Genomic DNA, 18867 nt, shown 5'->3' on the forward strand with positions numbered 1-18867 from the left:
GGGAGACACAGAATCGGAAACAGGCTCCAGGCTCTGAGCCGTCAGCCCAGAGCCCGACGCGGGGCTCGAACTCACGGACCGCGAGATCGTGACCTGGCTGAAGTCGGACGCTCAACCGACTGCGCCACCCAGGCGCCCCCCTTCATTCCTTTTTAAGGCTAAATAGTAGTCTGTTTTATATATCACATTTTGTTTATCCATTCATTTCTTGATAGACATTAGGGTTGTTTCCACCTTTTGAATAACATGAGTCCCAATATATTTGGAAACTAGCCAACCTCATTCTAAATAACTGATGAATCTGAGAATAAAATCACAGGGGAAATTAGAAAGTATTGTGAATTGAATGAAAATGGTTATAGACATCATGTTTTAAACAGAGACAAAGGGGAAAGATAGGAAGGGCAACAGGAAAATGAAGGGAAGTGGGAAGGGGAACAGGGAGAGAGATGACATAAACATCTTGATTACTGGACGATATGTAGATCAGTTATTGTTATTATTTTTTTTTTTTTTTGAGACAGGGAGAGACAGAGCATGAACAGGGGAGGGTCAGAGAGATGGAGACACAGAATCTGAAACAGGCTCCAGGCTCTGAGCTGTCAGCACAGAGTCCGACGCGGGGCTCGAACTCACGGACCGCGAGATCATGACCTGAGGCCGAAGTCGGCCGCTTAACCGACTGAGCCACCAAGGCGCCCCAATTATTGTTAAACTCTGGTAAGCTACTGCATCTCTGTTCCCAACTCCTCTTATTTCATATATATATATATATATATATATATATATATATATATATATGTATAGTATACACACAATATATATATATAGTGTATAACATGTTACACATATAGTGTGTGTGTGTGTGTGTGTGTGTATATAATATATAGTATATGGTATATAACATGTGATCAGAAAACCCATTTAGTTGTGTCTACTATTTATAACCATATGTTAACTTTTGTACACTTGATATTGTTTTTAGAATATTTTTCACTCCTTTTCCTTCATGCAGGGCATAATTTATCTTATGTCCCTGTTTCTAATTCTATTTACCTCTAACAGGTAACCTTGCCAATATTTCATTGAGTATGAATATTATTATTTTCATTCCAACTCAAGATACCCTCCTTTTATTCTTTTGTCCAATGTCATTATTTTCCCTCATTATTTTAATATCTATTTATTAATAGTCTATTATGACATTGTTTATGACAAGCTAACATGTTTTCTGGTTTAAAAATTCTCTACAGCAAAGTAGCACATTACTATGAACATCAAGTAGCTAATAATTATGTTCAAAATGTAATATCCAGTCTCTTTATTACCAATGGTACTTTACGAGTCTATATATCTAACAAGGCCTCATAACTTTCAATCACATCAATTTCTTTGACATGAAGCTCCATTTTAAACTTTCCAATCTCTTTTTTATTCCTTTAAATGAGAGCTTAAAAGAAATATTAGTATCTTAGTTATCTGCTCAGTCTCATATTTGGCATTTTGACTAGGAGACAAAACCTTCTGAAAGGCTTGATTTTCTGACTTTTAAAAAATTCCATTTTCATTAATTTATTAAATGAAAAGATAAAATATATGGAAATTATAAAAGATGTTTGAAGTATATGAGAGAATTTTTTTTGTTACTTTCCAGTTGTAGGCATTTTTTTTTATTTTACACAAATATTTTACTTTATTTTATTTTTTGCTAAGGGCATCTTCTTCTATATCTGTCAAAACAAATTAATTACTCATAATTCCATACTCATCAGTTTTTTTTGTTTGTTTGTTTTTGACAGCTATGCTATAAAGTACCTACCAAATATCATTTAATTCTGGTTACTCATGCTAACCATTAAGCTACCTTTTTTTTTATTATAACAAAAATAATCATGCTACCATGAAATGTACAAATTCCTAAATATCAGTTTTCATGTATAACTTCTGAAGAGATTCAACATTTGTATTTTAATTCCATGTCCCGGTGATCTTGTCTAACCCCCAAAATATACACTAGTTGCATTGTCCCTTCCTTAGAAAGCCTTCTATTTTGAAATAAAGTTATCTAGAAGCAGCAAAGATCTTTCCCCAGGAAGACTGTAACTTTTCACCAATCCCCACTAGCATAGAAAATAGCAACATCTGCATTTAAATTACTTATTTATTCAACTCGTTTATATAGAAGTGTACTAAACCTAAAATTCCGTTCTGGAACGCTGCTCTGAACCTAGAGGACATCTCATTTCATATAGCGACTTGTCTCTAGTAGCTGTCAAACCAATAATCTATACAGAGTTGTACTGCAGCATCATTCACATGCAGCATCTTGGAAAGCCTAATAAGAAACTAGACCATAAAGTAGACCTTTGTAAAATGGAAAAAGAAAAAAAAAAATCCTATTACTGCTTGAGACTATCTGCTGTCCCTTAAAAACATCTTAGCTAAACTGGCTCCCTCTGACTCCCATGATTGTTTCATGCCATCTGTTCATTAGAAAGGGTGCTAATCGTTAATATTTAGTAGCCACTTTGGAAATTATTGCAAAATATATTTTCTACAAATTCAAGCACATTCCATCACACTTACTCAGTTGGGTAGCCTCTGTAGTAAATGTAGCATATTTCACATATTAAAGAAAATAATTGCTAATTACCAATTTAGGTACATTAAGCAAATATTGAGAGGATACTATGTCTACAGAACCCTGTTAGAGTGTGAGAGATACAAAAACAAATGAGATTTGTATATTTATTGAAGAAACTTGCAAGGAATCGATTATGGAGAGACACAATTATAATCAACAAGGAGGGAGAGTGTCCTAATTGACTAAGTGAGAACATTAAGTATTGCTATATTCTAGAGAAAAAGTAGCTTTGTTGGTATTCAAGGAATCAAAGAAAACTTCATAGAGGAAAAGAGTGTTTTTAGTGGATATGGGATCAAAAGTATTTTAATAGTTTATTTAAATTTTTTAATGTTTATTTATTTGAGAGAGAGAGAGAGAGAGAGAGAGAGAGAGAGACAAAGAGTGGGGGATGGGGAGGGACAGAGAGAGAGGGAGGGAGACCCAGAATCTGAAGCAGGCTCCAGGCTCTGAACTGTCAGCACAGAGCCCAACACAGGGTTCGAACTCACAGACCACGAGATCATGACCTGAGCCTAAGTCGGACACTCAACCTACTGAGCCACCCAGGTACCCCAAGACTATTTTAATAGTTTATAAGAAATAAATATGTAAATTATAGAATACAGTAATGGTGTAGAAATGGGTACAGAAAAAGTGAATTCAGAAAGTAATGGTCATGTATGTGTATGAGCCAAGAATTTTTGGAACAATGTATAAAAATCTGAATAGGTTATTTGTGTTAAATAATGGAGAGATATGCAAGCTACATTAAAAAGACACATGTATTCCATAGAAATGGGTAAACATCTCAGGTTACTGAGGTTATCCAACCCTTATTTTTAAACATGCAATTTTCAGTAGATGAGAGAAGAAATGAAAGAAAAAAAAGTATTCATCTGTACCATAAGCACCCCTTTATGCCAGAAGTATTATAGGAATACTTTTGTCCTTTTTCTTTTCTGTGGAAAGTTTGCCTTCTTTTACAACTAAAGCCACAAAAGACTCAGAGTTGCATATCTTCATCACTCATGGTATGAGTGGTCCCATACATGAGACATGAGAGGTCCCATACATCCTCAATGCATATGCCTTATCACTTAAAAGTCAGTATTTCCAGAATTGTAATTATACCTTTCTTAATCAACTCCATCAAGAACTTTGATCTCATAGTTATATAACCATCCTTTTCTCCTCCTTTCCCATTCATTTAATCTTTCCACCTTATTGCAAAGTCTATTTTTCTTTAAAAAATGTCTTTTTAATTCTTAAATTTTATTTTATTTTATAATTTTTATAATATTTTATAATAATTATTTTATTAAATAATTCTTAAAGTTTATTTATTTTTGAGGGAGACAGAGACAGCGTGAGCCGAAAAGGCTCACAGAGAGAGGGAGAGAGAGAGAGAGAGAGCGAGGATCCCAAGCACGCTGGGCACTGTGAGTACAGAGCCCCAGGCGGAGCTCAAAACCATGAAACCATGAGATCATGACCTGAGCTGAAACCAAGAATCGGATGCCTAACTGACTGAGCCCCCCAGGCACTCCAGAAATGTCTTAAAATATAATTGGTCCTTTGCTTGCTTTCTTTGTTTTTGTTTTTGTTTTTTATTTCAATGCACACAGCCTAATTCATGTCCTCGGTAGTTTGATATTTTTCCTATCTCTTTTCTTATTTCCATAAAACGCAGCTTACTCAGTGTTACCATATTAATCTTCCAAAGGGGAAAGTGTACGTTCGGTGGTAAGTGGGAATCAGTGTGGCATTGCAACTGACATCCGTAAACCTAGGTGTCAGGGAGAGCAATCTAGCTCCAGGTTTAAGTCTGCTACATTTTCACTGCAACAGTGATCCAGTTGATTAAACTTTTGCCTTCGTTTCTTCTTTATTAGCAGAAAAGTAATGCTAGTTTATCTCTGCATCAATCAACATCAGACTGCCATAAAAATGAGAGATAACAAATGACATTGATCATCAGTGCTATACCTCATGTAGAGTTATTCCTTACTCATGTGACTCCAGAATAGTAATATTTTAGCGTAGACCAAGAGTGTCTGAAAACCAAACATTTGCTCCAGGCCTGCAATGTGTGTCCTTCGTACTAGTATTCTATTGCTGCTATTACCACTTCGAAAAATGTAGGGGCTTAAAACAACATGAAGTTGTTATCTTACAGTTTTGTGTATTAGCAGTCTAGCACCGGTCTTCCGGGCATAAAACCGAGGTGCTGGTAAGGCTGTGTGTCTCCCTAGCGGGAAAATCTGATTCTTGATCAGATTACTGGCAGAATTCGCTTTCTTGTAGTTATAGGACTGAGATCCCTATTTCTTCTTAGCTACACTCTGAGGACCATTTGAAGCCAGACATTAATGGAGAGAATTAGTATACTCTCCCCATGAAGATACAGAGGGAAGAGTGGATATTTGTTAACCAATTATATATTTTATCATACTGTTTGGAATAAAGGGCTCAGTCCCACAATACTGCCCTCACTTCGGATGGTAATCACAAGTCCATGTGGTCAGCTGTGTTTCTTTCTGACCAACCACATATAAACCAAAGGTTGGCATGACCTTTGTCAGGTTCAATTATTTGCTAGAACGGCTCACAGAAATAAGGGAAACGATTTACTTGCTAGATTACTAGTTTATCACAAAGGCTATGAATCAACAGTCAGATGAAGAGATACATAAGATCAGGTGTAGAAGGATTCTGAACACGATAGACTCTGTCCCCCACCGAATTTGAGGTTGGCCATTCTCCCAGCACATAGGTGTACCCCTCTTCACCAACTCAGAAACTCCTCTCCAAAACCTATTCTTTTGGGGTTTTATGGAGGCTTCATTACATCCTCATGGTTGAGCCAACCATTGGCAATTGGAATTAATTTAAGCCCAGCACCCTCTCCCCTCCCCAAGGTAGGAGAGTGGGGCTGAATGATTCAATTCTCAAACCACAAGGTTGGGTCCTTGGCAATGAGCCACTACCCTGTGATTATTTAGGGGCTGTCTAAAAATCATCTCATTAATATAAACTTGGGTGTGGTTGACAGGGGCCTGTCAAGAATACCAAAAGACACCCATTTCACCTTGATCTCTCAGAAGCTATTTCAAAGATAAAATTGTTTCCGTTGATTTGGTCTTACTGGTTGGATAATATATTATTCCATATAGAGACAGGGAGATAATGCAAACCAAATTCCAGAACAGTTCTCAGGATCATTTTTTGCTGCTGGAAATTTTGAAAAGAAGATTAACAATGCAGAAATGGAGTAGGGGTTCCTGCCTGCACCTGGTTGCTCTCCTGGCAAAGCAAAGGGTGTTCTTACCCCTTGCTGTAGAACTCAGGTCCCTTAGGCGTTGGGTTCCTTGACTGTGAGACTGCCTGTTGCACATCAAGCATCCATCTAATTCATCATGTCGCCTCATGGAACAGGGGAATTGGGCACAAGTACGCTGATATGCCTGTTGCTTGCTATGCTATGACTAATACAGTTTTATTCTCTGACCCCAAAGTCTCTCATCTTTGTCAGCATCCATGCAATTGTGGCAGGTTAACGTATTAAAGGGTACAGTTATTTTGGTGAGGGTTCATTGCTTCTAGAATCACTACACATTGTCAAATTTATGTAAGTAACTTAACATCCCCAGAGCAGACCATATACATAATACACTGTTATAAAATATTAATGTACTTTGTTTTGCAAAATAGTATCTAGGTGACTGAGCACAATGTTGGACTAAGGGTGAGGACCAGAATTCTTGTCCCTACTTTGCCAGTCAGGAGCTATTAGATCTCGAATGAAAGGAATGGTGGTTGATAATCATTGAGTATTTACTGTGTGTATGTCACCCTAAGTTAAGAGATCATAATAGTCATACATTATACCCAATGCAAAGGTTGGAAACTGAGTGTTAGGCAGTTCTCCCAAGTTATAGGACTAATAGGAAGCAGATTAAAAGAAAAAAAAATGGATTCAGACAATCTAGCTCCAGAGCTGTACTCTCAACCAATTGTTTTTATTTATTTTTTATTTTTTAGAATGCAAAGGTTATTAATGTTGGAAACAGACATACCTGTGTCAATATCTGGGTCTAATTCTATTGTATTTGTGGATCTAAGCCAATTACGTAAGCTTCTAAGACTCCTTTCCTACAATGATGGTACACTGAACCTACTATGAAAGGTGTTTATGTGAATTAAACCAGATCATAGAGCTGGTATCCACAGTGTTGGGCATCTTATTGGCTTTCAGTAAATTTTAATGTCCTTCTTTCTCCCAGTGCTTTTGAAATATGCATGTGCCTTCAACTGTTTTATGTTTAACCTTGTAGATCTTTCTTTAAAGTGTTAAGTTTATGCTCTCATTTTGTATAACAGCTTTTTCAAAATGATTTTACATTTCAAAAACTCATTTTTCCTAGTACCTAGTTCGATGATAAAAGTGTAAAAGTCTTATATTACCATACTCTATGCTTTTTGAAATAACTCTCCAAATAGAGGATTAAATGAAAATTCCCTGACTCTCAGACGTACCTAAAAATAAATGGTAGATGTGGTCATATAATTTAATGTTTGAAAAATGATACTTTCTGCAATAATTTACTTAGGAGGTCAACAAATTCTTAGGAGGTAGTTATTACAACTTTTCATTACTGATGATTATAAATGCTAACTATTTTATAACAGACATATAAAATCTTGACTTCATAATGCTTTTCCCATCAGTTAACAATGTGTTTGTTATATAAAAAAAAAAAGCTATAATGCCTTGATGAAAATACTGAATAGTTCATAAAATCTATGCGGCTTGAATTGGTCTCATAATCTGTTTGCAGTTAGGGAACAAAGTGGTTTATGTTATTGCATGTAGTAATACTGATTCTGATCATTTAATTATCAGTTAAGTTTAATCCAAATATTAACTTTGAAAGCTCATACATATTTTAGAACAAAATAAACAAAAAGACACCTTAGGGAATGGTTTATTATATTGATATAATTAAACTGCAGGCTGCCAATTAAGAACACATGTATTATTGTGAATTCCTAAGCTTAAAGACAAAGAAAATTACATAAATTCAAAGAAAATTACCTAACTAAAAATTGAAAGAAAAAAAAACTTTAAAGTGATTTTTATAAGCCTGTTTTTATAATCATATTGTTTCTAAGCAAATGGCATGGTTGACTTTTTTTCCTCTATGGAAAGAATGCTATCTTAGACCATTGCAAGGCAAATAATTTAATTAAAGAATTCATTATTAAATAGTAAAATATTCCATTTTAGAATTTTGTGCTAATTTCAATGTGATGATGAGTTATAAATTTGAGAATGTTAAGCACAGAGACTGTTCATCCATTCCTTTTGCATACACTGGAGGCATATCTCAGACACAGACTTCTTTCACAGTCTGCCTAGTCTCACAGCAGTTCTGGAAGGATATAACACAAGTTGAAGTTACACTGAGAGGACAGAGAGCCCCATTAGTCTTATTTTTCTTTCCTGATGTTAACTTTCCAAACTATAGCCTTTTTGCCAAGAATCCCAAGATTTAGCACAGAGGATTCCTTTAATAAAATAATTTGACTTGCTTTATCCATTTTTAAAGTTGTCTAAATTGTATTAGTAAATATGTTAATTCTTATCTAAAGAATTTGTTGTGTATTTAATTTTGTCTTCATCTTGTTAAAGGTTAGCTTTCTTACAAATTTGTCTTTTGGGCCTTAGTATCTTTACAATGTAATTTTTTTTTTTAATATTGCACCATGCCCATAGATACATGGGATTGAAAACTTACCTATCTAGGGGCGCCTGGGTGGCTCAGTCGGTTAAGCCTCGACTTCAGCTCAGGTCACGATCTCACGGTCTGTGAGCTCGAGCCCCGCGTCGGTCTCTGGGCTGATGGCTCAGAGCCTGGAGCCTGCTTCCGATTCTGTGTCTCCCTCTCTCTCTGCCCCTCCCCCGTTCATGCTCTGTCTCTCTCTGTCTCAAAAATAAATAAATAAACGTTAAAAAAAAAAAAAACTTACCTATCTATTTATTATCTGTAACACGTTTTTAAGTTGTTTAACTTCACTGAGATACAGTTCCTTATAGATTACTTTAAAATGTTTTTTTTTTTTGTGGTTTGGATTAAATTATTATATGACTATTTGGCATAGTGATTGATAAAGTGAAACTCAACCTAAATGGTGCTTATTTATAGAACTGCATGTTTAGTTGTTTCAATATTTTCAAAAGTAATGGTCTAATGCCTGGTGAAGAGTTGGTGTTTTCTTTAACAATGGATATTTACAGATGCCAGAGGTCAAATGATTTGCTCTAACAAAGAGAGAACATCAACAAGAGTTTGTTTGATTGGAGGCTCCAAGCAATCCTGTTGTCAAAATCTTAGATAGATCGTTGTTTTTCATTGGCAGACAGGCTATTCTTACAGTAATAAATTTGAAATATACATCCCTAATCTTTAGAGGATTTTGCGGCAACACTAATCCGTGCCGTATCCTCATGGATGCCACTTAGCTTTTTATTTTCCAAGGAAAGGAGAATCACAAAGACTTCTACTTGAACTTCCCCACCACTCAGGCTTTCATGTAGTGTAACAGGAAGAGAACACATCTGTTTAACAAGTTGCTGAATTGTACTTCAGCTGGGCTCCCAGGACTTAGAATATAACCAACGCTGTATTCACATGCCTATGATGCCCTTTATGAGAGGGACTTGGGATAAAGTTTAAGCACGCTGGATTATTTTCACATGGAATTCATGGCATCTGAACTCAACCCCCAATTCTGGATGTATGCAAGCCTGTAACCAGCAGACTTCAGGTGAGATAAGCGGTTCTTATTACCAGACCCTTTCTTTTTTTGTCTCAGGCTGTATGTGCTTGTGTTGCATGTATGTGTGTAGGCTTCTAAATGTTCGAATTCTCCTTTGCTTATTCTTTTTTCAAATTTCAAATAAGCCAGCTCAGAGCATTTTCTCTAGCAAAAAAGGAGAAGCGAGGGTAAGAAGACATGGTCTCCATTTGTCCCCATTTCAGATCTTCCTGTTTGACAACTACAGGTGACTGTGGAACACAGAATGAGAATGACACATCTTTGTTCTCTAATGAGGATTCTCGCTGGTTTGCCCATCTACCTATGCTATTAATGGTTGTTCAGATTGTAGGTGAGGAAAAAACACATTATTTTTTTTATATATTCTGTTGCCAAAAATCATTACTTACTTCTGTTCTATACATGATTTGCATTCCTAAAACGATGTTTTTAACTTCTTTTTCTGATTTATGATTATATGGGTAAAGTTTCATTAAGAAGAGCTGTCACTGAAACCCATTTTACCATCACTTCAATTGCAACAATTTACACTGATATCTAGAATTTCTCAAGAGTATGATTTTGTGTTTTCTTTGTCAATTGGACACTGAACATTTTGGAAGGGAGGTATTTTTACCACAAAGCTGTGATCAAATTTTTCTCAGATAAGCATTTCTTACATATTTCCATATACAAACACTTTTTTGATCTTATTAAATATTACATAATTTACTCACATTGATAGATTTCTATTGTTTTATTTTAATTTTTTTAATGTTTATTTATTTTTGAATGCGAGAGAGAGAGAGAGAGAGAGAGAGAGCAAGCATGAGTGGGGGAGGAGCAGACAAGAGAGGAAGACAGAATCTGAAGCAGGCTCCAGGCCTGAGCTGTCAGCACAGAGCCCAATGCGGGGCTCGAACTCCCACGAGATCATGGGAGATCATGTCCTGAACCAATTGTTGGTGGCTTAACCGACTGAGCCACCCAGGGGCCCCTATAGATTTTTTAAATATTCTATAATGTTTATTTTTGAGAGAGAGACAGAACACGAGCCATGAAGGGGCAGAGAGAGGGAGGCACCGAATGTGAAACAGGCTCCAGGCTCAGAGCTGTCAGCACAGAGCACTACGTGGGGCTTGAACTCACAGACTGCGAGATCATGACCTGAACAGAAGTCAGATGCTTAACTGACTGAGCCACCCAGGTGATCCACCTCTCATTGATAGATTAAATGAGTTTGATATCATGGACACTCATGTAATTCTCTCTTTCACATATGGCTAGTTTTCACTACATTTTTATGACTGGAAGTGATTGTGCTTTTGAGGAAATTGAAATTATATTGTGAAAAAAAAAACAAAACAACATTCTAATCAAAAGACTTGAGCATTGGGGCGCCTGGGTGGCGCAGTCGGTTAAGCGTCCGACTTCAGCCAGGTCACGATCTCGCGGTCTGGGAGTTCGAGCCCCGCGTCGGGCTCTGGGCTGATGGCTCAGAGCCTGGAGCCTGCTTCCGATTCTGTGTCTCCCTCTCTCTCTGCCCCTCCCCATTCATGCTCTGTCTCTCTCTGTCCCAAAAATAAATAAACGTTAAAAAAAAAAAAAAAAAAGACTTGAGCATTAATACATGTTCTACTATGTCACCACCATAAGATACTGGACAAGTTACTGACCCACCTGAATAAATTTTTCATGTTCTAAAAGAAGTATAAAGTTACCAAGAAGTATATTTATGAATTATTTTCTAGAAAATGACTCTGATGCATATTTATATTAAAAAGTATATACAATCATATATAACCTATGATGACAATTATATTCAGATATACATGACGTATAGATAGAAATGACATTAATATTATGTTATAAATCACCAGTGGTGGTGACATTAAAATGGATATATTTCAATGCATATATTTCATTTTTATCATATGAAAAATATTCCATTAAAATTGAAAACAAATAGGACAATAGTCATAGTTAATAAGTCAAGATGAAAAGATGCATTCATATACACTTCTATCAGATTTCAATATTGATACAAATATATGCATTACCAGAAGCAAATAAATATTCAATTCAACAGCAGAGAAGCTGAATAAAATAAGTTACATACTGTGTCTTACCACAAAAGGTAACCAATTTAAATTGGCAAAAACAAAAACAAAATTAAAGTATACGAAAGTTAGTAATGCATCGTGCTTTCATTTTATTCTATATTTTTGCATATACATTACAATTTTATACATATGTGAACACAACACGGACACATAGCTGAAGATTATGTTCTTTTGCTTCATTTATAGACAGAGGTGTTGCTTTTAAGTATTCAAATTAACTACAGCAGCAGCTAGGTGGCTCAGTCTGTTGAGCACCTGGCTCTTGATTTAGGCTTAGATCATGATCTTACAGTTAGCGAGATGGAGCACTGTATTGGGCTCAGCGCTGGGCATAGAGCTTGCTTGGGATTCTCTCCCTCTCTCTCTCTGCCCCTCCCCTACTTGTGTGGGTCCTCTGTCTCTCTCTCAAAAATACATAAGTAAACATTAAAAAAATAAACTAACTGCAAAGGATCTACCAATAAATCACTTTGTTATCCCAGGGAACTGAATAGAGGAGCAACTATGGGGCAGAAGGAGGAGAGGAGGTGGCAAACGGTCAGGTATGATGTTGATAAAGACTGTGAAACAGAACGTACTCTAGATGGTATTAAAAGATGACATCTTCTTTCTCACAAGCATGCCTGTGAAAATTGTACAGTCATTAGTAGTTTGTTCATACATTATTACATTGTTCAGCAAAAAAAAAAAATTATATTTTTAGTATGTTTTCTTAAATTAAGTAATTTTGTTAGCATATGATACCTACCAAAATTATATCACTATTACTCTCTTTTGGCAGATATAAGTATATCCTCAAAGAAACTTCAAAATTAAAAAGAACAAGTTAAATGTTAAATATCATTTCATTTTAATGGAACAAATATGAGAGAGATGCTATAAAGCTCTAGTCCCTTTAAAACAAGTATCCTAGGGGCGCCTGGGTGGCGCAGTCGGTTAAGCGTCCGACTTCAGCCAGGTCACGATCTCGCGGTCCGTGAGTTCGAGCCCCGCGTCGGGCTCTGGGCTGATGGCTCGGAGCCTGGAGCCTGTTTCCGATTCTGTGTCTCCCTCTCTCTCTGCCCCTCCCCCGTTCATGCTCTGTCTCTCTCTGTCGCAAAAATAAATAAACGTTGAAAAAAAAAAAAAAAACAAGTATCCTAGGGGCACCTGGGTGGCTCAGTCAGTTAGGCATCTGACTTCAGCTCAGGTCATGATCTCACAGTCCATGGGTTCGAGGTCCGCGTTGGGCTCTGTGCTGACAGCTCAGAGCCTAGAGCCTGCTTCGGATTCTGTGTCTCCCTCTCTCTCTGACCCTCCCCCTTTCATGCTCTGTCTGTCTCTGTCTCAAAAATAAATAAAACATTAAAAAAAGGTTTTTTTAATAAAAAATAAATAAATAAAACAAGTATCCTAGGATATTTTTTCATTATTTGAACACATTGACTTGAAGTAACATATAGGTATATAGAAACTGGTTATTGATTTTAGAGACAAGCAAATAATAATAATTATTAATAATAATAATTTGTGTTTACTCAAATACTTTAGTAATAATTCTTAACTAAGCTAAATTGTCATTTTATATGTACATTTAATTTCTTCTATTAAAATGACTGATTCAATCCATAAGAGATTTTATCATAACTTTATTGATAAACATATGAAATGTCTACATTTAAAGACGTCACTTTTTATTATTATATTTATTTATTTTATTTTTTTTTTCAACGTTTATTTATTTTTGGGACAGAGAGAGACAGAGCACGAACGGGGGAGGGGCAGAGAGAGAGGGAGACACAGAATCGGAAACAGGCTCCAGGCTCGGAGCCATCAGCCCAGAGCCCGACGCGGGGCTCGAACTCATGGACCGCGAGATCGTGACCTGGCTGAAGTCGGACGCTTAACCGACTGCGCCACCCAGGCGCCCCGATATTTAAATGCACTTGTCTGGATATTGCGAAGGCATACACTTGTCCCCAGTTCACATCTGCCATTTATCAAATGAAAAAAAAAAAAAAAAGATTGTACTCATGAAATGGTGGTTGAATCAATTTTGAATTAATTATGGAGCCACTGTGAAATGTGTAGATAGAACAGGGGCGCTTGGGTGGCTTAGTTGGTTAAGCCTCTGACTTCAGCTCAGGTCATGATCTCATGGTCCATGAGTTCCAGCCCTGCATCAGCCTCTGTGCTGACAGCTCAGAGCCTGGAGCCTGATTCCGTGTCTCCACCCCTCTCTCTGCCCCTTCCCTGCCTGCACTCTGCCTCTCTGTCTCTCTGTCTCTCTCTCAAAAATAAATAAATTAAAAAAAAATTAAAAGCTTATTGGGATGAGCACTGGGTGTTGTATGGAAACCAATTTGACAATAAATTATATTAAAAATTAAAAATTAAAAAAAATTGAAAAAGAAATGTATAAATAGAACAAAACAATTCTATATTTTTAAAAGAATTTTTCTATTCACTCTCAGGTCTTTAAAACAGCATCCATTAGGCATTAATTTTTAAACACTTTATCTGCCTATTTGTGTAGCCTGTGAATTACATTTTCTTTATATACTCAAAAAATTAAAGTCTGGGGCCATAGGATCTAAAATTCACCTCACAGTAGCTTTGAAACTGACTGTGACACCCAATAGAATTACGTATTATTTACAATTTTAAGATAGCTGAAGTTAGAATCAAAATTTCAGTGCTGAACTAAGTTACCATATCAAGAATTGCACAACAACTTGACCAAACATTTTTTAAATTTATTTTTAAGTGATAACATTCTCAAGTTTGTTAATAATCCTGAAATATTAGATCTTATCTTTTTATAACTGTCAATTGTGAATAATTTCCCTGGAAGAACTCAATTGTTTAAACAAATTTGAACAAAGCCAGGTAAACCTCAGGTTTAATTTGCATACATTTATCTAAGTCCTTCAAATTCTGTAGTCATTACACAGTGATAGACTAAATATGAATGTAACTAATTGGTAAAAATCTCTTAATTAACAGAAGTTTTAGTTCAAACAGATGCAAATACAAAGGTCAGTGTGTCCAGCTGGGTGAAAGATTTTAATCCATGATATTGGCAAGAATAAACTGCAAGAGAATGAAAGGCCTATAGATAAATGTGTGGAAGGAGAAGAAAGTGTCTGAAAGAATGATTTACAAGTGTGCCTGGAGTGCACTGAAAACTTATTTCCATGACAATGTTAGAATGCAAATGGCATTGCTTTAAAAAAGTGACAGTAGGGGCGCCTGGGTGGCGCAGTCGGTTAAGCGTCCGACTTCAGCCAGGTCACGATCTCGCGGTCCGTGAGTTCGAGCCCCGCGTCGGGCTCTGGGCTGATGGCTCAGAGCCTGGAGCCTGTTTCTGATTCTGTGTCTCCCTCTCTCTCTGCCCCTCCCCCGTTCATGCTCTGTCTCTCTCTGTCCCAAAAATAAATAAACGTTTAAAAAAAAAAAAAAAAGTGACAGTAAAATCTTAGGAAGACTAGAACAGATTTGTTGGGGTCAAGCTCTGCCCTTGTTAACAGGATCCAGATATTTACAGTAAGAAAATTCCTTAAATTAAACTAACAAAAGTTTTTGTACTTAGGCATGTTTGAAATGCATTAATGGATATTCAAACTCTGATCCTTAAGAGGAACAAACTGCATACATTGTGCACATGTACACAAACATAAAACCCATGGAATAAACACATATCACACATAAACGCAGACATCACCAACTCACCTCACTGATAACCTTCGTGGTATTTAAAGAGGAAGAGATCTTTATTTTTATGTGGAGATAATAGAATAAAATAGAATGTACTCTTAGAACCTGATAATTACTTTTGTAGATTCTGATGATAAGATATCTTTATTGTTTCTCTAAACTTTACCAACCTAAACTTTGACTTTGGAGAAGAGTATATGTTACTCATTTGGAGGTTTACATTTTAGAAGCTTTTAAAGTAAAACTTATTTTTTGATTTCATAGAATAGATGGATCAAGGGGAATAATAGTACTTAAAGAACAGTAACCGTGCAGTCTTAGCTACATGTAAACCTGATTTACATGACAAGATCCTGGCCTTCACACCAATGCATCCTAAAAATAGGATGAGCCTTTGTCAAGGCTTTGGGGAGGGTGACTGTATTTGCAGATGGAAGTAATACGTTTTTTTGTGGCCAGAGAGTAAACTGTGGTAGATTAAAGACGGCCACCAGTGTTTGCTACTCTTTTCACCAAGCGTTGGAATCAAATTCTACTCATCTTGACTTGGGCTGGCCTGAGTGACTTATGTGACCAATAGGATGGTGTAGAGTGATACATGGGACTTCTGAGGCTAAGTTATAAGAAGATTTGTAGCTTTCACTTAAAACTTTGGAACGCTCTTCCTTAGAACCGCTATCATTCCACTGGAGGAAGCCCACGCCCAAGCAACTCAGTAGAAAGCTCCAGAAGGAAAGAAAAATGAGTCATCTAGCTGATCGTCTAAGCTGAGCCACTGGTCAAGAAGCAGCATCACTGTGCCATGTGGGAGCCATACTGACAGTAGCTCTTGTAGCCCCTTTTGAGCCACCTTGGCTGTCACTATGTGAAATAGAAAAGAGATGCCACCTGAGCATTTCCCAGGTTGCAGATTTGTGGACAGAGTAAATAATTAATGTTGTCTTAAGTTATAACTTTGCCCAAAACAGATAATCAGAAGAGTCATGTATCACACTGCATACACATCTAAATATGCACATCTAAATATCCTCATATTCTCTAGCTCCATTATCTTAAGCATTCACTAAATATCCTGCTAATCCTGTCACCAAACCCTTTCCAGGTCTACTGGCACATTTGCAGATATGTTCATATTCCTACTGAGGGACCAGGAAATTCTGAGAACCCCTCAGGCCCATTATTTACAATCTCAGCTCAGTCACTGCTATTGTGAGGCATGTGGATCTTTCTAGGACACTGGCAATCTTCCTAGAGGCTATCTTTGGAAGCTAGGCAATAATTTCTGTATTCTGGGATTCCAAAATATAAGTGGATGGTTCTTTTTCTTTTTTTTTTCCCCCCTTCTCCTCCTTGACTCTAGCACTAAAAATTCCATGCCCACATTTAAGTTCATGTTAAATTTCATCCAATTCTCATTGACTGGAGGAAATTTAATCCTCTTTTCAGATGGTATTTCTTTCTTTACAAAATTCTGCATTATCCTTTTTTCTATATCCTAAATTTCTGTAATTTTTTTCTCAAAATTCTTAGCTTATATGATTAAAATAATTATTTGATAAAATTAGATCTTGGAGTTGAAAGCTCTTTTTAGGTAGAGTTTTTCCTTTATGTATTGTAACGTTCTATTTTAGAACTTAGTATTAAAAAATAGATTCTTTATTTTCAACTATATCATTGTCTACACAGTATTTATAGAGATTCTTAGCTGCTGAATCAAGAGTGGGGACAGTATCATGAGCATAAGGAGCCAAAGGTAAATAAACCTTGATTTTTCACTCAAAATATGTTGTTATTATTATTATTATTATTTTATTAACAGTGCCTACCTTCACAAACAAGCTTATAATAAAAAGGCTTCATTGTTTTAGCCAAGAAACAATATCTCATTTCAATGCTATCAGCCTAATAATAATCAAGTCCCCAGGAATACTTAGCGCCTCAAAATGTTTTATCTATTTAATTCTCACTCTTTTCCCCGAATGTCACCAGCTTTTTTGTACAAGTGCAATTACAGGAAATTGCTCTAGCAGAAAGATTTTGGCAACCACAGTAAACTGATCAATAGTCCATCAGGCTCATGGTGGTGTAAAACTTCAAGGGAATGAGTGAACATATTTGCTATAAATGCTTTCTCACTGGAAATGTTGGCAATTACACAAAATATTTAAACTTCAGTTGTCAAATGAGCAGCAATGGGGGAAAGTTATAAGTAAGGCTAACAGCTTTGATCCCCCAAATCTAAGTATAACAATATTCACAATGGTGTTTGGTGAGAACAAACATTCCTATAGTCTATATATTCCATATACTCCCTCCCTTTAATAATTTTGGTGAAAGGTTCTTGGCCTTAAGAAATAGGAACACTGAACCTACATGTTCTTCCATAATTTGGGAGATATTTGACAAATGCCTCTGGAGTTCTTTCAGAGATCATGGTTAACTAAGACAAGTAAAGTGAAGACCACCTGGAAGATGAGAGCTTATCTCTAGAGAAGTTTTATTTATTTTCAAATTGTTTTCTGATGTTTATTTATTTTTGAGAAAGACAGAATGTAAGCAGAGAAGGGCAGGTAGAGAGGGAGACATAGAACCTGTCAGCACAGAGCCTGATGCAGGGCTTGATCTCACGAACCATAAGATCATGACCTGAGCCAAAATTAGACACTTAACCAACTGAGCCACCCAGGTGGCCCTCTATAAACATTTTAAAGATTTCCTTTGGTTTCCTTCTTTAACTCTCTCCTGACTTACACTAATTCTTATATATTTTATATGCCCTTCAAAATGTCTAATCTCTGGGGTACCTGGGTGGTTCAGTCGTTTAAGTGACCAACTCTTGATTTCGGTTCAGTTCATCTCACCATCCTGGGACTGAGCTCTGCTTCAGACATAGGGCTCTGCCCTGGGTGAGCCCTGCTTAAGTTGCTCTCTCTTTCTCTCCCTCTGCCCTTCTCTCTCTCTCTCTCTCAAGGGAGAGAGAGAGAGAGAGAGAGAGACAGAAAGAAAGAAGAAAGAAAAGAAAAATATCTAATCTCTTGTACTGATACTGATATAACTAAGCATGATTAATTTCAAAATCTGACATTGCAATGTAAATTATCAATTAGCTGTTATCCCAAGATAAGTTTGGTATGTTCCAAGATAGAACACTGAGACCCAATGGGGAAGAATAAATAGGGTACAAAATGACATTAGTAGAGTCTAAATCATGTAGGGTTTGAAAGGTCACTATAAGTAGTTTAGATTTTAACCTAAATATAGTCATTGAGGGATTTTTAAGAATTCTCTTTATTAAAAGACAATATAATAAATGAGACTCTATTGCAATAAACATGAGTTCATTATGGTATTTTATGTTAAAATAGCAGAATAAAAGTCATTATCCCCAAATCTACAGAACATGTATATATGGATATAGATTTTCTAAATAATTTAGAGAAGAAAGAATTCCAGTCAAAATGCCAACAATATCAGATTTGTTATGAAATAGAAACACAAGATCTAGCATTTGCAAAGATATAGAACATACAACATTTATGGCATCATTCATCATGAATAGATTTGTACTCAAAAACAATGAAAAAAAAAAAGTAAAGCAAAAAG

The sequence above is a fragment of the Lynx rufus genome, unplaced genomic scaffold (assembly GCF_022079265.1).
Source record: "Lynx rufus isolate CCGP_SWC_20201006 ecotype Redwood Valley unplaced genomic scaffold, mLynRuf1.p SCAF_20, whole genome shotgun sequence".
NCBI classification, from domain to species: Eukaryota; Metazoa; Chordata; class Mammalia; order Carnivora; family Felidae; genus Lynx; species Lynx rufus.